Source organism: Engystomops pustulosus, chromosome 10, assembly GCF_040894005.1.
Source record: "Engystomops pustulosus chromosome 10, aEngPut4.maternal, whole genome shotgun sequence".
NCBI classification, from domain to species: domain Eukaryota; kingdom Metazoa; phylum Chordata; class Amphibia; order Anura; family Leptodactylidae; genus Engystomops; species Engystomops pustulosus.
Window position 1 is genome coordinate 21,000,565 of NC_092420.1, and position 23,283 is coordinate 21,023,847.

A 23,283-nucleotide genomic window follows, 5' to 3' on the forward strand; every position below is an offset into this window, starting at 1 on the left:
GCAGGAACATCAGTGTGGACCAGTGTTCAGCTTTGCTGGGAGCGTCTCCTATTGAGCCAGATTGGTTCTGCTCCATCAGCACCATGACAGAAATCTCTGTAGCTGAAGAACTAACAAAGAGCCAAAGTCATGAAGACCCAGAACTAGTGTTGAGTGTATCTGAACCTTCATTAGAAGTTCGGGTTCGGCTCAACTCCCCCCCCCCCCCCCCCCCCCATCAACGCCCGTGATCAGTGATGGCACAAATAAAGGGTATTAAATCTTTAAACTAGAGGATGAAAATACAGCAATTAAATGGATCCTAGGTGTGAATAAGGCTCAAAACATCTGGATTACCATGAGTGGGGAAAGCTAATAAAATTAATGGAATTGTAGTATTAATGGACATCTACCGCCAGGATCAAGGATTGTAAACCAAGCATACTGCTAGTATGTGCCTCCTCTGACAGGATTTGCTCTTCTTTAAGCTTCTTATGCCCTTGTTTAAAAAAAAAGAAGAAGCTGTAAACATTATGCAAATGAGCCTGAGTGGCTCCAAACTCCATTAACATCTATGGACTCTGGAGCCCCTCATGCTCATTTGCATAATTTTAAAAGCTTTTCTTTTTAAAAACCAGGACAGAAGAAGCAGATCCTGCCAGAAGGGGGCTCACACCAGTATGTCAGTGTGCTTGGTTTACAACCCTTGATCCTGGTGGCAGATGTTCTTTAAAGGAAACCTACCACTTGTAGTGGCAGGTTTCCGATGGCAATACCGGGCACCAGCTCAGGCTGAGCTGGTGCCGGTGCTTATTTTAGTTAGTGTTTTAAACCGCGGTATCGTGGTTTAAAACACTTTTTAAACTTTATAGCCGGCGCAGGCAGGTACGCGCTCGGCGCTTACCGTGCACGCGGCTACATAGGAAGTGAATGAGAGCCACGCGCATGGTAAGCGCCGAGCGCGTACCTCCATGCGCCGGCTATAAAGTTTAAAAAGTGTTTTTAACCGCGATACCGCGGTTTAAAACACTAACTAAAATAAGCACCGGCACCATTTCCATCTGAAACCTGCCACTACAAGTGGTAGGTTTCCTTTAAGTTATGTAATGTCTTGGGGTTGGACTATTACTAAAATGGGAGGAGAATATCAGCAGCAGTGATTGGCTGCCACCAATGTTCAGGGTGTCTTTTTCCCACAGTGATGTCACTGGGGACCTCCCTGAACATATGTTCAGTAGAGTTCTGGGGCAGGTTCAATACGTTACATCCGTCCCCATTGTGAACAATGGCCTCCGCTGTGTATTAGCGTATACCTTGCTCAGGAGGTGGAAAGATGCAGCAAGCTACTGTCTTTTCAATCTTGTATTTTCGACATTGTATACTGTGAAGATGAAGGCCTCAGTATATGTATATCCATACCTTCAGCATATGCATCCGGAGCTCTAAGTATATGAACAAAAAGTAATGTGAATGTAGCCTGAAATGTCTAGCTCACGCTGGAGGAAGCCGATCTACCACGTCTCTGGTTGTGTTGTGGTAACTCGCTTGTCTATGAATACAGAGGACAGTAATCCAGCCTTCACTGTGTGAGGAAACCTACATCTATAGTACGGGTGGCATCGGCATGGCATGATTTATGTCATCATCCTGTATTTCAGGTTAAGTCGCCCTTTAAACCTCTCTAAGGAATTTTTATCATTAAGAACTGACTCCTACATCACCCCGGATCAGTAGGTCAAATGTGACGTTTACTGCAATTTACCACAGAACTGCTGGATCCAAAACTCCTGCTCTGTTTTCCTGCATTGTCCTGTGAACACTGTGGGGGTCATTTACTAAGGGGCCGAATCGCGTTTTTACGACGTGTTACCCGAATAGTTCCGATTTGCGCCGATTTTCCCTGAATTGCCACGGGTTTTTGGTGCACGCGATCGGATTGTGGCGCATCGGCGCTGGTGTGCACGTGATGGAAATGGGGGGGCGTGGCCAAACAAAAACCCGACGGATTCAGAGAAACCGCCACCTTTAAAAAAAAAAAAAAAAAAGTGTCGCTGGACACGCGCTTCCCTGCACACAGCAACTGATCGTGAACTCCGGCGGACTTCAGCGCAGCAGCGACACCTGGTGGACGTCGGAGGAACTGCCTTAGTGAATCGCCGGAAGACCCGAATCCACCGCACAGAACACGTCGCTGGATCACAGATGGACCGGGTAAGTAAATCTGCCCCTGTATGTCAGACAATGGTCTTGGCAGTACTGAGATATTATACTATGTAAATTATGAATGAAAACGTCTCTTTTGACTAATGTATTATAAATCATCAAGTATAACTAGTTATTATCTGTAATCTCTGATATATCTATCATACTTGGCAACTAAGAACATTCTTACTCTTAGACAGCTTGATAAATCTGCCCCAATATAACAGTGAACTTCTACCATTCATTAGTATATCCGGTCAGGTGGCTAGGCCCCCTGACACTGTGGGCCCTGTAGCAGCTGCTATGGCTACTACCCCTGTAGTTACACCCCTGACCCCTTCTTATAATTCCTGTCACCTACTCTCCAGGATATTGCTGTTAAAGGACCACCAGAATGAAGGACTGTAAACTGAGCACACTGACATACTGGCGTGTGCCCTCTTTGGCAGGATCTGCTATTCTTTTAGCTACTTAACTCCTTGTTTTTTAAAAATATGCAAATTAGTCTGAGGGGGCTAGCCTCTTTATATAGCGCACATATATTACGCAGCACTGCCAAATCTGTCCCCGTCCCCAATGGAGCTCACAATCGAATCATCCTACCAGTATGTTTTGGAGTGTCCATTGATGTTAATTGAGTTTGGAGCCCCTTGCGCTCATTTGCATAATTTTAAAGCCTTTTTTCTTTTTTTAAACGAGGGAATAAGAAGCCTAAAGAAGAGCAGACCCTGCTAGAGGGGGCGCACAGCCGTATGTCAACGTGCTTGGTTTACAATCCTTCATCCTGGTGGTAGATGCCCTTTAACTGACTTGTGAGGTAAATTCTAGCTGTGACCGGCCCTCCACACAGAAGATGTGAAGGAAAATGGTCTACGTTCATTTGAAGATGAAGGATTTTTGTCAAAAAAATGAATTATGAGTGCAATGTGTGATTTCGTGAGACTGAGTCCTGTTATTTCTCTGTGCTATAGCAATAGTGTCCCTGCAGCCAGACCCCGCACCTCTGATAATGAGACAGACCCCTTGGCATATATATGTGCACATGCGGACACAGGCTCAGCGGTAAACCTGTGTCTATCATCTATTTATGACATATCTACAGGATCCATAAATAGTCCAGATGGGCGAAACCCTTTAAGAACCCCTTTCATGCCTCCCTCCCCCTTTTATTTCCTGGAAGTGGGGAGGGGCGGCAGTAAAATCCCAATTAGTGAAAAAAAAAACGATGGGTGTCTTCAGCCTCAGGCTTTTCAAATGGTTAAACTTGTTTCTGAATAGATCAATCTCTTGAATGTCTTCTAGTCTTTAGGTCACCTTTGCCCCATTGTTGCTGAGCAGAAAACTAGGGCAACGCTGGAGCATCGGGGGCGTCTGCAGGGTGGATCCTGCTCCTATTGTACTTTACAATGGAACCGTCTACTCTGCAGCTACTGTACAGTAAGGGCAAGCATTTTGCATCTCCATTCATTGTAGCTGACCTCAAATAGTCCTAAAAGCTGGGGAAACTAACCTAACAACTTACCTGGAAAGCAGCTAACATCGCCTGACATTGTAAATCTTATAGCATCTTCTATAAAGTGCCCCTTTAATTTTATTCTGGGGGTTAGTGCAAGTATTACAATAGCCAACGCATAGAATTTTTCCCATCGTATTTAAAAAAAAAAAAAAGTTAGAATACGGCAACATAAAACTAATTTTTTTTTATGTGTGAGGGCTTGTTTCTTGCAGTGGGACCTCTGGTTTTTATTGGTGCAATTTGATTTACCCCTTTTCTTAGAAATTGACTAAAGCATCTAATCGTGTGGTACTACTGCCACGTGTGCCTGATGGCGGCGAGTGGCGGCTGTATACGTTGGTCGAGATGAGAGATGAAGTTTTGCAAAACAAGCGGAAACCAGAGTTTTGTAGGATTTATTAAAGGGAGTCCATGAATATGTTGGATCATACAGATCTATGGAATGTAAGCTGAGATTGCAGGAGCGCTGTGATGTAGATTATAGATTTATATTTCTACATTGTGTCTACAGAGACCCTGTGTCCTCACACTGCTGTGCTCTTAGTCCTCTGCAATGAACATGCCACATGGGCAAGTTTTGCCCGACAACCTCGGTCTGAGTGTCAGGCGGATATTTAGTACTACTGGGGCACATTTTCTTACCAGGTCAATCCAGTGGACAGAAAGTGCATTGACCGTCTATAATGCAGCGTGCGGCGATTCACTAAGATGGCGGTGCATCTTTAACATAGGGTGTGCAACACAATTTAAAAGTTAAAGAGGACCTGTCACCCATAATTTCGGCACTAGTGCCTGAACAAACGCCTCTGGTAAAGCTATCTAACACTGCGGCGGGGTACAGTGTAATCGTCGGACCGCTCGGCAAGCAGTCCGATGTATTCATGAGGGGGCGGTCCGAGGCGCTGCCTCTTCCCCGGACCGCCCCACTCGCTCCATAGGCTGGCGCTGACTGCCGCGAGTCACCGCCCCTAACCGCGCCCCAACCCCGTCCCCTCATGAATACATCGGACTGCTTTGCTAGCGAAGCCGACGATTACATTGTACCCCGCCGCAATGTTAGATAGCGTTACCAGAGTGCCGAAATTATGGGTGACAGGTCCTCTTTAAATATGATGCTCAGTCCAAATCGGTCAGACTGTCTGACAGCACTCCCCTAATTTGTGTCGCATGGAAGCCACCGCAGCTGTGCCACAAAAATGGTTACGTGTGCCAAAATCTCAGCACAGACACTTCTTAAATTACCTGTGCAAGCCATTTTATCCCCGAAAAAATGTGCACAGCTCGACCCTTAGTAAATGAGACCCAGCATGGCGGTTCAGTTCAGGTGTCTTGAGTTCGGGTCGGAGAAGTCCTAAGAAGGTAGAAAAAGAGAGTATATTATAATATAACTAAGCAGAAGATATACCATTCAGGGTCCTGGGAGAGCTGTATCCTACTCCATGACGTGTGGTATAGTGGTAGTCCCCAGCATTGATTAGATATAGGATTTTATCTATCTCTGTCCAATGCGCCCTTGTGTAAAGTTCAGGTGTCTGCCAGGGAGGACCTAGGCTCGGCACCATTCACAAATCAGGGCGTGATACCAGGTAGGTGAAACAACATAAAGAATAGCAGCGACATGCGTGAATTTCCAGTTTATCTTTACAGAATCTCCTCCTCCTCAAGGTGTAATGTGCCTCCTGCCCACAGCTTGTCAAACAGGAATCGTCCTCCAGAGAGTAGCAGCTCGGCTCACAAGGGTCCAGACTGACTGGTTCTGAACCAGGGAAGTGTCATTCCCCCCCAACAAGTAAGTTCTGACAAGTCCATTCAATGTCCTTGTGTAGGGGTCTTTACTTGGGCCAAATATCTTCATGGGGGGGTCATAAGGGCTAAATGTCCTGATAGAGGCAGTGGTGAAGGTCTCACTTCTCTCCCTATAAAAGTCTATCAACGGATCAAGATTGTAAAGTTTTATTTGTTCTTTGTCGTTTATTGCTTTATGATCGCTGGTGATAGACTGGACTTTGATCCTAAAATGTGTTTTCTTATGGCTGAAACTTTTTCACGTTTGAAAGAAGTTGGAAAGATTTTAATGCACGTGTAGAAAATTATAATAATTCAGGCTTTGTAGAAAGAATCTGGTCCTATTAAAACCCATTAATTATATATTGCAAGATGAAAGTGTGTAGTAGAGTTTGTCATTTGGCTTTTTAATGATCAGTACAGCTCTGCTACACCTGTACATGTCAGTACAGCCCTGCTATACCTATACATCGCGGTACAGCTCTGCTACACCTGTACATGTCGGTACAGCTCTGCTACACCTGTACATGTCGGTACAGCTCTGCTACACCTGTACATCTCGGTACAGCTCTGCTACACCTGTACATTGCGGTACAGCTCTGCTACACCTGTACATGTCGGTACAGCTCTGCTACACCTGTACATGTCAGTACAGCTCTGCTACACCTGTACATGTCAGTACAGCCCTGCTATACCTATACATTGCGGTACAGCTCTGCTACACCTTTACATGTCAGTACAGCCCTGCTATACCTATACATCGCGGTACAGCTCTGCTACACCTGTACATGTCAGTACAGCCCTGCTATACCTATACATCGCGGTACAGCTCTGCTACACCTGTACATCTCAGTACAGTCTGCTATACCTATACATTGCGGTACAGCTCTGCTACACCTGTACATCTCGGTACAGCTCTGCTACACCTGTACATTGCGGTACAGCTCTGCTACACCTGTACATGTCAGTACAGCCCTGCTATACCTATACATTGCGGTACAGCTCTGCTACACCTTTACATGTCGGTACAGCTCTGCTACAACTGTACATGTCGGTACAGCTCTGCTACACCTGTACATGTCAGTACAGCTCTGCTACATCTGTACATGTCGGTACAGCTCTGCTACACCTGTACATGTCGGTACAGCTCTCTGTACAGCTCTGCTACACCTGTACATGTCGGTACAGCTCTGCTACACCTGTGCATGTCGGTACAGCTCTGCTACACCTGTACATGTCGGTACAGCTCTGCTACACCTGTACATCTCTGTTCAGCTTTGCTACACCTGTACATCTCAATACAGCTCTGCTACATCTGTACATGTCGGTACAGCTCTGCTACAACTGTACATGTCGGTACAGCTCTGCTACAACTGTACATGTCGGTACAGCTCTGCTACACCTGTACATGTCGGTACAGCTCTGCTACATCTGTACATGTCGGTACAGCTCTGCTACACCTGTACATGTCGGTACAGCTCTCTGTACAGCTCTGCTACACCTGTACATGTCGGTACAGCTCTGCTACACCTGTGCATGTCGGTACGGCTCTGCTACACCTGTACATGTCGGTACAGCTCTGCTACACCTGTACATCTCTGTTCAGCTATGCTACACCTGTACATCTCAATACAGCTCTGCTACACCTGTACATGTCGGTACAGCTCTGCTACACCTGTGCATGTCGGTACAGCTCTGCTACACCTGTGCATGTCGGTACAGCTCTGCTACACCTGTGCATGTCGGTACAGCTCTGCTACACCTGTGCATGTCGGTACAGCTCTGCTACACCTGTGCATGTCGGTACAGCTCTGCTACACCTGTGCATGTCGGTACAGCTCTGCTACACCTGTGCATGTCGGTACAGCTCTGCTACACCTGTGCATGTCGGTACAGCTCTGCTACACCTGTGCATGTCGGTACAGCTCTGCTACACCTGTGCATGTCGGTACAGCTCTGCTACACCTGTGCATGTCGGTACAGCCTGCTACACCTGTACGTGTCGGTACAGCTCTGCTACACCTGTACGTGTCGGTACAGCTCTGCTACACCTGTACAACTTGGTAAAGGTTCCCTTTAAGTACTGCCTGTACTCAAAAACAAGTAAATTACAACAAGACCCATCACATCAGATTTTGTGATGGGGCACAGAAACATCTAGTTATACTTCTGCCCTTTAACTTCTGCACAAATTTCCATAACAACAGCATAATATGGGAAATAGTTGGGTACGGATCATCCTTATTGTTTCCTCAGACACTCCCTCTCATTGTCTGTAGGCGGCGCATGTCATCTTTACATGACGGATGTGCTGAGGACACAAAAGATATCAAAAAGATGTGGAACTTGTTTGATCAGGGAACACTAGAAGATAGAATGGTGGGTAGGAGGATAGACCAGTAGTGGATTATAAAGTAGGTAGTTTGGGCGATAGCCGGGGCCCAAAATTCTAGGGGGGCCACGGTGACCCAAACAACACACTAAATTTTATACTAAGAAGCGCCTTCACTTATTAAAATCCTTGTACCTTGTTCCTCCTCTCAATACACATGTGCACAAGAGACATTTCAGGACCTCTGAAAGTCCTTCAAAGGTCCTATAATTGCAGATTGAAAGCAGAAAAAAGGACACATCCTCCATTCCCCAAGAAGCTGATTCTAGTACCGGATATAGGAAGTGATTCCGGACTTGTGGGGGCTATAAAATTCATACAGCCCAGGGCCCAGGGCAGTCTTTATACACCCCTGGAGGTAAATGGAAGACAGATTTCAGGAAAGATGGAAGAGATGGTTTAGAAGGGTCCATTGTAGATATCCCTGACCCCAAAACCCCACTGAAGCCAGTGCTGAACACTTCAAGGATCCAGTTAATATATATTAGTTTTCTTTTTTATGTTTTAAAACCACTTTTTTTTTTAAAAAAAACTTTTTCGCATCTGTTTTTGTTTTCTGATGATGCAGCATTTACCTTGTATTTTCTGTCCATAATCAGTAGTGATGTAATTATGGTGTTTTCTATGGAAATGTAATCCTGTCCGTGATGTAAATGACGTAATGAGTTGACTGCTGCACAGAAATCCTCTACAAGATTAGAAAGATGGAAAATTGCAGGAGTTATGTGATACACACACTGATACACACATGATATACACACACACATGATATATACACACATACACACACACGATATACATACATACATACACATATGATAAACGCACATACACACACAAGTGATATACACACACATACAAACATACTCACACATGTGATATACGCACACATGATATACACACACACACACACACATGATATACATACATACACATATGATAAACGCACATACATACACACACAAGTGATATACACACACATACAAACATACTCACACATGTGATATACACACACATGATATACACATACTTACACAAACGGTTATCTCATACACATCATCAGATTTTTTTGAAAAAATATATATAAAATCATTGGTCAAAATAAAATAATTTCCTGGGGACAAATTCCTTTATATTTGAAGGAAAAAAATCTGCTTCTGTAAACGATACCAGCCATTATGTCTAATGTGATGTACTTTGCTCAATAAAATAAAGGGGTCACTTGAACAACATAATGTAACTCCAGTGTAAAATCCATATAACTGGAACAGACAACAGCTGGAAATGATAGAACGCAATTAACAAGACAATCTCTAAAAAGTAGCGGTTCTGTAGGTGGTGACCACAGACCATTTCTCTGTTCTCATCCTTTTCGGCTGTTGTTTTGGTCACTTTTGCATTCTGTCATGGCTTTCACCCCTTGAGGTAGTATGTGACGGTGTCTACACCCCACAGAAGTTGCTCAGGTTGTTCAGCTCATTCATGGATGGCACCTGAATGTGAGCTGTGACAAGAAGGTTGTGTCTGTCAGCACAGTGTCCATTGGAGGAACAGAAGGATCAGTGCCTGAGCCTGCAAATTGTCTCCAGAAGCCACTAATACCCATGTGTCTGCTCAAACTGTCAGAAAGATATGAGGTAATATGAGGGCCTGACATGGACAAATTGGTGTTGTCTTACAACCCAACACGGTGCAGGGTGATTGGCATTTGTCAATGAACAGTAAGATTGGAAGATTCAGCATTGGCATGGTCCTCACGGATAAGATTCGGTTCACACTGAGCACATGTGGCAGAGTCTGGAGATGCTTTGGAGAACATTCTGGTGCCTGCAACATTTGGACAAGGGTCAGTAATGGTGTGGGGTGGAGGGACATTAGGTATCGAGATGAGATCCTCAGACTCATTGTGACACCCTATGGAGGTGCAGCTGGGGTGGGTTTCCAATGATGTTGGATCAGCCAAGAATTTGATTTTCCACTTTGAGTATTATTCTAAATCCAGACCTCCATGGGAGGTCTGCGGACGACTCACACTTACCTTTCATCCAAAAAAAGTATCCAAAGAAAACCTTACATTCACTCCTGGGGAAGCCACCGGCTCAGTGGTGACACACGTGGGGCAGCAGACTAGTACACTAGTGATTCTAATATCCTTCTACCCCTACATACTGTTCTGGTGTATATGATCTATTGATTGGACAGATTATTGTGACACTTTACACCTGCATTAGCACTTTGTCAGATTTAAAGGAAAATGGAAATGGTCATTCTGACCCACACTAACTTGCACATAAGGAGAGCTGAGCTGGTGCAGGCACATATTTTGGTTAAACATATAATGAAACGGATGGATTATAACTATAGATTCTTATCTTTGCTAATAACCCACTCGGCGCTTGTCTCTACTTCACAACGCTTGGGCATTAGCATAATAGGGGAGGCATGCAGAGTGCCGTCCCCGCCCTCTCCCCACCCTCCCTTTTTCGCTCCTGAGAGCCGGTGACGTCACTGAGCCTTAAGGAGCATTAGGGCATGCGCATCGCCGGCTCACATGGCGGCTGCTCCTACTATTGCCGGAGTCTCGCGCTATCGCAAGACTTCTCCAAGGAGACTGCCGAAGTCTCGCAATAGCACAAGACTTTGCGATAGTACGCACAGCCACCCTGCGAGCCAGCGGCGAGACTTCGGCGGTCTCCTCGCCAAAGTTTCACAATAGCACGTGCAGCCATGTGAGCCGGCGATGCGCATGCCCTAATGCTCCTGAGGAATCGGCTGTATGAATATTATGAATATTATAGCCCCTACAAGTCTGGAATCACTTCCTACATCTGCTACTAGAATCAGCTTCTTGGGGAATGGAGGATGTGTCCCTTCTGTTGCTTTCAATATGCAGATTCAGGACCTTCAGAGGACCATCAAAGGTCCTGAAATGGCCCTTGTGTACATGTGTATTGAGAGCAGGAACAGATGTACAAGGATTTCATGAATTAAGGTCATTAAATTAGTTGGGTAGCTTGGGCCCAGGCTACTGCCCAAACCGCCTATATTATAATCCACTACTGAAATTGGTTGCCACCAGGACACTGCATCTCCAGCAGGTGCTTGAAACACAAGGGAACTAGTGAAGGATGTCAGGAACCAATGTTGGTCTCTTGTGTTTTGCTCACTAGGACCCTCATAGACGAGACCTCATGAGAACCAGCAATTACATGTTAGCCGGACAGTGAACACAGGGATAGCAACAGTTTCCTACAGGAAGAAATATATTTTACTTTTGTTCCTGGAGGTTGACCTTCATATTGCAGTAAGTATATTTTTATCAGATTCTTGCCTGTGGAATATAGAGACTATTATAATATAATAACTCGTTTAAAGGTCATGAAAGATTTTATAGCTAGATGCTAAACAAGAAATATAATGCCCCAGTTGTACATACTATACAAGATAAGATTACCATACAGGGGGCGTCTCTCCATTTAATAAAAACAGAAAACCATATGAATCTTTTATTTCATTTTTTTTTATATTCATACTGTGGATAAATGTTATTTTATGTTGATTATTATAGGGGCAGCCATCTTGCTTTAGTAGCAACATTTAGTGCTATATTTTACTGCAGTCTCAAGGCCATAGACAGCAATAGTCTGGGGTCAGTTTTAAATTAAGTTAAAGTAAGTTTAAAGAATCCTCTCAGAATCATGTCAGGGGGAGACATCATGATATGTTGAGCAACACTTCATGTTAGTATAAGTGTCTGATACCTGTGTACACAGCTTGGTAGGGTTCCGCAAAGTGGAAAATCAGAAGTGACCTGTAGAAACCGAGAACAATGAACTTGGTGATGGATAAAATTCATACAGGAACTTAAGAAGGACCATTGGGACCTGATATGTCAGTGGGTTTGCAATAAGATAACTATCAGTTTTGGTCATGAGGATCAGGCAGAACTTATTGATCACCAAGGTTGGCATCTAACAATTCTAAAGCTACATAGGATATTATCTTTTACCATGTAGTAATGCTGCATAGCCCTACAATATATGTGAAGGACCATAACCTTCTCATCAGCCATGGTGGCAATTTATACAGTCCACTATTAATTGTTAGTGGCTGGTTAAACCTCTCATGTTTTTAACTAATGTTTAACTATTATAATAGTTCTTAAGGAAACGAACTAAGTGCAACATCACCCACCGGGGCCTAGCCTTTTCTTGGGGCCTGGAGACAGCCGGGGCCCGGAATACCGGAGTGGCCGGCGATTGCGGCCTAGGCACGATGATGTCGCAGTGCTTGGTATGGGGACCGGAGGGCTGTCCTACAGCCTGGCAGGTCTCCAGCAGGTGGTGTTGGCAAGAAATGATATAGATGGAGAGGCTGATGTACTGGTTCTCCCTGGGGCAGCCCTTAGAGTCTTTCGTATGTGTCCCTGGATGGTGGATGAGGGAGCCCTTGGTGGTGATACAGCCGTAGCAGGGACCAGACGGAGGCAATGTTGTGCGTAAAAGTAACTTACAGTTCATTATTCAACCAACGGTAACAACACGCCAAACAATTCTGTACAAGTGCGATACTGAAGTGAATGTGGAGAGGAACCTCAGGAGTTGGGTCACCAGCCTGGATGCAGGGGCAGGCTGGGGTGTAGCTGTGTCCAGTGCTGGAAGCTGCAGCTTTGTTCTGTGTCACTCTATCTGTACTAGCAGAGGCCTTGGAGCTTCTCATGTGGTTAGAGCTGGGCCTGAGAGATCTGCTCTCTGGCAAAGCTGGGTCTCAAGAGAGCTAACTCCTCCCCTGACTAAGGGTTTAGTTACTCCCTAGTCAGGTGATCTCCTTCTCCAATCACACTCCAGTTACAAAAATGGAACATCATTGGATAACAACATTAACATTCTTAATCCTTGCCTGTCCAGGCAGAATCTACCGCTGCTCAATTACCTCTATATGTACTGGGTAGTAAAAGGGCTTAATCGCAACTACTCCTCTGCCATGGGCATTGGCAGGGACGTTGCATAAGGTTTCTGGAATGTAATGTAGCCTAATGCTTTTTGTAATAAAACTTTTTGTGCCCTAGAACTTAATAAAACTTTAATCTGATGTATATGCAAATTTTCTTAAGAGGTTACTGGGGCATGGAGTAGCCACACTGTGGAGGGGCAGCTACGGCTACTCCAAGGCCTAGTAGCTAGAGATGAGCGAGCACTAAAATGCTCGAGTGCTCGTTATTCGAGACAAACTTTTCCAGATGCTCGAGTGCTCGTATCGAATAACGAGCCCCATTGAAGTCAATGGGAGACCCGAGCATTTTTTTGCTAAAACAGAACAGTAAAAGAAATTCCTAATTAAATATTCCAGATTTTTCCTGATGTTTTGCTTGTTAGAACACATTGAAATAACACTATTCTTCACTTTCCAGGTCTGCGCGCGTGTTTCCCGCTAGGTTCGGAGATGTTCGGAACATCTGGAATGTGAAGAATATTGTTCTTCCAATGTGTTCTGCACTTAAATGGTCCTTTATTCACTGTATTCACTGTTTTTATTCTATTCTTCACTTTGCAGATGTGCGCGCGTATCTCCGAATCGGAAGACACGTGCGAACACCTGCAATGTGAAGAATAGAATAAAAACATTAAAAACAGTGAATAAAGGACCATTTAAGTGCAGAACACATTGGAAGAACAATATTCTTCACATTCCAGATGTTCCGAACATCTCCGAACCTAGCGGGAGACACGTGCGTACACCTGCAAAGTGAAGAATAGTGTTATTTCAATGTGTTCTTACAAGCAAAACATCAGGAAACATCTGGAATATTTTATTAAACAATAAAAACACTGTTCTTCACTGTTCTTCACTTAATTTAATGCTCGATCGCGAGCAGGGGAAATACTCGTCCGAGTAACGAGCCGGTCCGAGTATGCTAATACTCGACCGAGTAGTATACTCGGACAAGTATGCTCGCTCATCTCTACTAGTAGCCTCTTTAGGTACATCTTACCCCAGTCTTCAATGCACAACTCGCAGCAGCAGCACACACTCGTCTGAAAGGCTGAAGTTCTGTGCATGCGCAGTGGTTCTGGCTTCTCCGATGCGGCGGAGTTACTACGCAGAACTCCAGCTTCTCAGACCAGTGAAGACTGGGGTAGGAGGGATCGAAAGATGCTACCAGGGCGTGGAGTAACCGCAGCTCCCCCTCAATGGTGCGGCTACTCCACGATCCAGTGACCTCTTAAGGAAATTTGCAAAAATTTCAGATTAAAGTTTTAATAAGTTTTGGAGCACAAAGAGCTTTATTACAAAAAACATTAGGCGACACTACATTACAGTAACCTGCCACAGGATCGACCTCAGTAGGTAGATCCCTGATGGTAGGTTTCCTTTAACAATATGTAAAAGTATTAATGTACTATCTTTACACCTTTCTAGTTATTTCCTGGTACAGTACCATGGCTTCTACCTATAATTCAGATAGTAATAAATGTTATTTCTTGGGTTTAGTGGGTTTTTTGTTTTGGTTCATTACTATATTCCTGTTAGTGTTTCTTGTCTTGACAATCAGACACTTATCAATGATACTGTAGATAGCATTTTATTTTTCAGGAAAGCCTTGTCTATCTTACGGTCTACCTTAGTCCTATTCCATCTCATATTACAGTTTAAATTAAATCTATCGATAAAAAAATATCTGGTGTGTCGGAAGCAGTAATGACCCCTCTTTCTCCTTATTACTATCTAAGGCTGCATTCACACGACTGTTGGGGGACGTATATACGTCTGCAAGCTTGCGGCCGGACATACATCCCCCATAGTTCGGCAATGGCCGCACGGAGCGATACGGTGCCGCACCGGTAATAAGCATCATTTTTATAACTTTAAGGGGCACATTTACTTACCTGGTCCACGGAGTTCACCAAAAGTGCGTTGTCTGTCGATAGTGAATCTCCTCACAGTGCATTAAGATTGTGCGCTCGATATCCTGCATGTATCGCGTCCCCACTGAGATCCAACAGATGTCACCTTCTTCTTCCGGGTGCATGTAAGTGCTTGGGCTTGTGACACAATTTGAATCTTAAATCCCGTGCTCAGTCCGAATCAGTCGGATCGTCCGATGGCAAGCCCCCCGATTTCTGTCGGATGAAAGCCGGCGCAGCTGCGACACTATCCGATTGCGTGCGACACCACACCGATATGTCCTATCTTTCACCGCATTACGGCACTGTGCGTCGCTATGGAGAGGGGATGGGTCAACCCGGCGGGCGTACGTTCGTGTTAATGCGGCCCAATGTCTATTTTTAAGAGAACTGTCAGCAGCCTGAGCCTCCTCCCTACGATTGTACAATGTTTAGCTCATTCTTCTTAGCTATTCACATTCTTACACATATCCATGTTAGAAAAATCAAACAGATCATTGAGATTTCTACAAAGAATTCCGGTATGGTCAACCTTTCCTAAAGTTGTAAATCAACATTTTTAAAAAGTTGCCTTCCCATAGAGTGACTTATAGAGTTTGTATTTAGCTTCAACTTTTTATACTGTAAAGTGCAGAGCATGAAAACCTTTCATCCTTGCAAACTGAACACCTTGTACTTAAAGAAAGATGTTAAAAGAAATGATACCGATGACAAACCTAATCATTTCCCAAGTGGCAAAAAACCTTAGAACATCACAGCAAAGACTTCCTAAACCTACTCTGGGAGCTGCAGTTGTGAAGCGCATCTATGGAGAGTTATTCCCAGATGTTGTTGGTACTTTAAGCCATGTATTTTCTGTGTAAACGTAGAGGAATCTGTGAAAGAGATAAAAATAAAAATCTAAAATATTCCCTTTAGGACCCTCTTCACAAAGGCTCCTTGGAGACTCCTGACAGAGTGTTCTCAGTCGTAGATATAGTCTTCTTATTGTAATCTTGAATGTTGAGCCTTCAAATTTGCCTAAAAAAAAGAGCTATGAATATTATATTCAAAGTTGTATTAATATTGAAGGCAGTTTTTAATAAAATATAAGATGTGCCACAGCCAGAAATGTGGATGGCAACCTGCGATTCTTTCCCTCCTTTTTGATGACATAAGAACTGTGCTGTGTGCACCGAGGCAAGTAGATGGCATTCTTGTTTTGCACCTCCTCCTCCCCTCTCACAGCATACAGTCCCAGACACAGCGGAGGCTGAGAGATTCTAACTGCTTGCATGTTGTCATCGAATTTGCTGAAATGATTGAAGTTGATATCTTTATTAAATACATATTTAGAAGTTTATATTGAATATATTAAAATAATTCTCATCATATTAAAATCTAATAAGTTACTTATTTATAGAAATAGCCTGCCAGGCAATACATGTTCCTGTAACCCTTTAATTATATTTGACTACCCAAAAATGAATGCTAATAATCCAGACTACACAGGGGAAGGCCCCTAGTCTTTATCTAGCCGGCGTGTCAGTAAGGCAGTCACGGCCATGTATTCAGCACCTGTATCCTGGAGGCTACGACTAAGGACCGTGAACGGTCCGAAACGCGTCAGGCCCATTATATTATAGGACGTCACTATATGTTTTTAAACAATTTTTTTTCAATAAAAGTGGATTTTACCTGATTGATACACTGTTTTTTGCCTGGATGCTGGACTTTTCCTTTCTGGATTTCTGGGTTTTTGTATCCTGGAATCCCTCTGCTTGGAACAACAAGCACGTCTGGTGGACAATCCAGGAGAAATCCACTATGCCCTCAATCGTAAGGGGAGTATTATAAAACCTCTGGAGATGTTCCCATTATAATGCATAGTCCCACTAATGACAGTTATGGTTGTATAAGAAATGTAGGAGAACCCTAAACCCGTTCCAGTGATTATTGAGGTACCATTGGTCATACCCAGTAGTCAGTGTGAAACCCCTTTAAGGCCTCAAGCATAGACCCTATTACTATATTACATTATCAACCATTAAAGAGAATATCTCTCATATACACGACCGAATGGGGGGATGTACGTACGGCCGCGAGCTTGCGGCCCTACATACATCCCCCATAGAAAGCAATGGTATACTGTGGTAATACTGTACAAATAATTTTTTTTTTTTTAAACATATTTTTATTTGGTTTTTACAATAAATCAGAGGCAGATATACATAAAATATATAGTATACTGTTTCTGACTACGTAGAGGTGTATCAGTGCTAGTGTTGTAAATAGAATTTCGTATAATCCCAGGGGTCATTTTTCAGTTAACAGAGTAGGGAATATGGTAACTCAAACGACAATTTATAACGACGACTTCTATAAATTGGGACGGGGTTGGGATTATAGGTGATTTAGCTATTGTTTAGCTATTGTCAAAAGTTTACATGTTAACATCTTCTTTCTATATGGAATGGAGGAAAGATCTTATAATAACAGAGCTACAAATAATTTCTTAAGATATCTTACCCGAAAGAAGGGAAATGCTTTGTCATATTATATCTTAAATAGATCTATAACAGTAGATCTGGTATATCCATAATACAGTGGCTTTAGCAGGCATATAGAGTTGCCTATGGTATGCCCATAGATTAGTGTGGTATCATAAGGATGTCATCATATTAGGTCAGTGGGTGATGACTTGCATATTTTATAAAATTGAAACTCAAAAGTGACAGAGCTATCCCAGTATACATCACCGGTGTCAAGATAATCAATATCAGTCCTAAGGTCGCCAAGGCTTGAAATGTTGGATATTATGACCTATGTTTAGGATTGGGGAAATCTGACACCTGGCAACGCCTTCATTTATTATGTTGTTGTTGTTGTTATTATTATGTTTTAGCAGCCTTTGTAGCCTAAGGCTACTTCCAAAGGCCGTATGGGGGACGTATATACGGCGGACATATATACGTCATATATGCGTCCCTCATAGAAGGCAATGGGCGGCACCGTACCACATGTCCTATCTTTCCCCGTAATACGGCTCTGTGTGCCATACATCGCTATGGAGAGGGCCGGGGGTGAGCGGCGCTCACCTCCTCCTCCTCTCCCGGGTGCCGACATGTGCCTGCCGTGCTTTGGTATGGCGGGCACAATGTTGTCTGAATGTAGCCAAAGGATCCTGGAAAAGAAAGCTCTGCCAACTGTGCGATAGCCATGCCAGATACGGAACCTTTTAAGATACCTATGCACTTAATTATTAACTATGAAGAAAAGACTTTTAAATATACTCAGGACAACAAAATAACACATTCTCTTATTCAATGTTATTAGCAAAAATACAGAATTTCACAGATATAAGTCCAACCTGTTTCTATCAGTCCTGGTGTACACAATCTCGGTTGCCCCAGGATCCAACCTTAAATCTTCTGACTATGGTCAGGCATTGGAGATTCTTCTCATGAATAGCTTCTCCTGTCTGCCTCCTGTCCCTCCCTCCTCCTTTAGAAGACACGCTCACACCTAAACACTTCCTACTGGCAAGAAGCATCCTGCAGAGACTTGCTCTATAAGCTACAGATTAAGTCTTTAATGACCAATCCTTTTCACCCCAAACATTTACCGCCGGAGGAGAGACAGGACACCACCTTCACCATTATGTAATCAACCAACCTCCCCAAATTGATAGGTTTGAACAACTTACCTATAATTTTACAGACACCTTTAGTTTATACAATTATGTGCCATTATGATGTGGCTTTCAAATAGGATCAAAACCTGGACGACTTCCTTTTGTTAAAGGCTCCGGGGTGGTTTAAGGTGACGGCCTGAGGATCCTGAGGGATGTATCTTAAAAAATAGAGTTTTTCGTCTGAATGATCTGATCTACTTACAGCGCATTACTACTAATTATTAGCAGCTATTAGCCATTGGAGAAAGTCATCAAATTAATCTTTTAATTAAAGTTTTAATTAATTGGTGCAACACAAAAAACTTATTTGTGAAATACGGTTCAGATTTTTCCAGTTAGTAAATTAATCCTCAATATAATCAAAGTTTTAAGAGTTGCTTTCCCCCCCCCCTCTCTTAATTACGCTTTAATAGTTTTCACCTTCATTAGCCTCGAGAAGGTGTGGTCTATGGGACGTTACTCAGCCACTTTAATTAATTCCATAATAAGAGCTGGATTTAGAATGGGCCATCCACTCCTGATACTAAAAGCTTTTAATTAGAGAACTGGTCATGTATGTATCGAGCTGATAAACATGGCGCGTAATTATCAGTTCCGAGGCTGATTGAAGAGGCGACCCGGTGATCTTGCCATAATGCCCCTTTATTCATAAGTAAATTTGTCCCCCACCCACTGCGGGGCTGTGTAACTATTTCATCACTACCTTCTGCTTTATACATCCCCTTCATCATAGGACTTCGGACATAACCCACATCGACAGGTTAGTAATTGATGGCCAGCAACACCAAGCACCAGGTATTTAACATCAACCTAACAGACCTACCTACTCATGTGAAGGATCAAACCTCCAAATCATTAGACTAAAGCTACCTGCACACAACATGTGCAGTTGTTCAGGATGCAATCAACGTTCCCTTGGACTGTTTGCATCTTTTGTGTCATCTGCGGGTGTGTTCCGGTCACGCATCAATTATAATTGAAAATTACTGTAGGGGGCGCAAATACCAGCAGAAATGGGACCTGATTTCAATTTTGCATCTCAGTCAGCCGGCTCATGCACCGGGCCATGGATTCTGCAGCTGTGTGCCCGAGCTCAGTATATCTATTCCAGAAAGAAAACACAGTGTAGACAACACTGTTTCTATGTGGTTGCATCTCTTCAGTATAGTGTAGGCAAGCAGTTCTTGTAAGGCAGCCCCTATAACATCAAGCATGACTTTCAAGAAGCTTAATGACTTTGGTGCACATTTACTTACCCGTCCTGATGCGTTCCCCGAAAGTGCATTGTCCGACCGGAATGCACTCCGCTGCGATTCACTAAGATCGTGCACTGGATATCCTGGATGTGTCGCTTCCCCGCTCAGGTCCGCCGGAGTTCACCTTCTTCTTGTAAGTGCATTGTCTTGCGACACAATTTGAAAGTTAAATCCTGCGCTCAGTCCGAATCAGTTGGTTAATCAGACGGCACGCCCCCCCCCCCCCCGGGATTTCTGTCGCGTAAAAGCCAGCGGAGCCGCACCAAACTCGGCCGCGGACCCTTAGTAAATAAGCCCCATTATGTGGAACTGAAGCGATACCAGGATATCTACTCTACTTTATCTACTATAAAACAGATTTCTAAATCTGAATTCTAAATTCTACATTGTGTGCAGGAAGCATTGACCATAGATTTATGTAGGTGTAGATTTGTAGCCTAATAACCTACTTTGCTGTCCTGTAATCAACACATATGGCATCTTCTCCCTCTTCTTCTGTAAGGGATTGTCACAGTTGATGATCTGGATTCGGCCAATCTATGGTCTTCCTGTTGTCTTTTATCTGCTGCCAACTTACAGGGATTCCAGTTTTATCACTTCATCAATCAGTTGTCCATTGAGCATATTATCCATGGCCTCTACTCCTCCTCTATATGTTCTACATTTGTGGTGTTTGGGTTGTGCAGTTCCAGTTAACTTATTACATATTAATTTTGGATTTGCTTTAGATAGCATGGCTTAGAATAAAAAAAGTTACCATGTCATAAATCTACAGTATGTGAATAATGTATACATGTGCTATTTATATAATCACTTTTAGCTTCGGATAATAATTCACTGTGTGACTCTTGCTGTACCTTAATTATAACTCTAAAAATAGGCGGATCTTAAAAATCACCACTATATATCCTGTATGGCCTGTTCAGTAGGTTTGGAGCCCAGAGGGACTAAAGGGCTCACGTTCCTCAAACACGTTCCTCATATACTGCTTCCGTTACTCGCCTCTCGCACTTCCATGGTTTCTGATCAATTTCATAGATTGTATTGTATCATCCCAATCCGAAAACCTCAGAGACCTGATCATTACATGAGCTGTCCTATTATTGGTTGAGGATGTAGTTTAGACCACCACAAATGTTATTATAATTCTCTTTTTGACCTAGACCACCAGGAGTGTTACATACTGACAACTGTTGTAAAAAGACACATGTCCATCAATTTAAACCAAGGAAGAGAAGGGATTGGATAAGGAAGGATGTACGGGAAACAATTCTATATAACATTACCGTTATTAGAAGTAAAAAGACATCTAGGCCCTTCTTGAAGCTCTCTGCTGTCCCTGCTGTGACCAGCGCCTGAGGCAGGCTATTCCACAGATTGACAGTTCTCATAATAAAAAAGCCCTGTCGCCTCCGATGATTAAACCTTGTTTTCTCCAGACGCAGACACCGCCCCATTGTCTTTTGATTTGAACAACCTGGACCCATTTACTGCAATTAGACCATCAGCGATGTTATCATTGACTTCTTCACTAGACTAGAGAGATCTCATAATTAGTGAAGAGCATGCCCGAAATGTTCATTAGAAGTGCTTCTATGAGCAAGATTTTGATGGTCCCAAAGAGCCCCAGTCCAGCAATGTATAAAAGAGCAGCAATGGCCGCCTTGTATGGACAGCACTCTAGAGGTACTCAGGACCTGTCCATTCATGGAGCCAGAGTAATACGTAGGACAATTATGACATGGCTCGATGTACATTGTCTTATACTTGTAGACGGCTGTGAATTAGAAGAATGATCCTTATGTACACAGCTCGGTGCCAGCTAGACTCTATGTCATCCTGTCTTACAGCTGTTCTAGATGTTCTCTTTTTATTGCTCAATTGTATAGATGAGTGATCCAGGTCGATCTGACCCAACCCTCATGAACATAGACGCCTAAAAGATCATATTATCAATTTAATGTGCAGCCTCACCTCTGAAGAAATACTTTAAAGGATGTGTGTCACCAGAAAACGTCCTACTTTATAAATTAATTGTGATGTTAACATTTTTTATGGGATTATTACTTTTTAATGGGATTATATATGGTTTATGGATAACATCACTACTAACAATAGATGACCCTTTATATAGATAACACTGACCCATCATTACATCACTACTGACAAAAGATGATGTCACAGCTCATCTCCTCCCCCTGTACAATGACCTCTATATAGATAACACTGACCCATCATTACATCACTACTGACAATAGATGATGTCACAGCTTATCTCCTCCCCCTCCCTGTACAATGACCTCTATATAGATAACACTGACCCATCATTACATCACTACTGACAATAGATGATGTCACAGCTTATCTCCTCCCCCTCCCTTGTACAATGACCTCTATATAGATAACACTGACCCATCATTACATCACTACTGACAAAAGATGATGTCACAGCTTATCTCCTCCCCCTCCCTTGTACAATGACCTCTATATAGATAACACTGACCCATCATTACATCACTACTGACAATAGATTATGTCACAGCCTATCTCCTCCCCCTCCCTTGTACAATGACCTCTATATAGATAACACTGACCCATCATTACATCACTACTGACAATAGATGATGTCACAGCTTATCTCCTCCCCCTCCCTGTACAATGACCTCTATATAGATAACACTGACCCATCATTACATCACTACTGACAATAGATTATGTCACAGCTTATCTCCTCCCCCTCCCTGTACAATGACCTCTATATAGATAACACTGACCCATCATTACATCACTACTGACAATAGATTATGTCACAGCTTATCTCCTCCCCCTCCCTGTACAACATCCTCTATATAGATAACACTGACCCATCATTATATCACTACTGACAATAGATGATGTCACAGCTTATCTCCTCTCCCTCCCTGTACAATGACCTGTATATAGATAACACTGACCCATCATTACATCACTACTGACAATAGATGATGTCACAGCTTATCTCCTCCCCCTCCCTGTACAATGACCTCTATATAGATAACACTGACCCATCATTACATCATTACTGACAATAGATGATGTCACAGCTTATCTCCTCTCCCTCCCTGTACAATGAACTCTATATAGATAACACTGATCCATCATTACATCACTACTGACAATAGATGATGTCACAGCTTATCTCCTCCCCCTCCCTGTACAATGACCTCTATATAGATAACACTGACCCATCATTACATCACTACTGACAATAGATGATGTCACAGCTTATCTCCTCCTCCCTGTACAATGACCTGTATATAGATAACACTGACCCATCATTACATCACTACTGACAATAGATGATGTCACAGCTTATCTCCTCCTCCCTATACAATGACCTCTATATAGATAACACTGACCCATCATTACATCACTACTGACAATAGATGATGTCACAGCTTATCTCCTCCTCCTCCCTGTACAATGACCTCTATATAGATAACACTGACCCATAATTACATCACTACTGACAATAGATGATGTCACAGCTTATCTCCTCCCCCTCACTGTACAATGACCTCTATATAGATAACACT

The 23,283-nt window shown here is 43.2% G+C and overlaps 1 protein-coding gene across 4 annotated transcripts in view; it reads left to right on the forward strand.

The window, feature by feature from the left end:
- Positions 1 to 4,856: 4,856 nt before the first annotated feature.
- FAM3D (FAM3 metabolism regulating signaling molecule D) overlaps positions 4,857 to 23,283 on the forward strand; it is a 36,879-nt gene continuing 18,452 nt past the window's right edge. Inside the window, exons 1-2 of one of the 4 annotated variants that reach the window (XM_072127491.1) lie at positions 4,862 to 5,486; positions 11,045 to 11,178. The gene's annotated coding sequence lies outside the window, so the exon portion shown is untranslated. Of the gene's footprint in view, positions 5,487 to 11,044; positions 11,179 to 23,283 lie in introns of all 4 variants that reach the window. The other 3 variants (XM_072127490.1, XM_072127492.1, XM_072127489.1) reach the window with 3 other exon arrangements.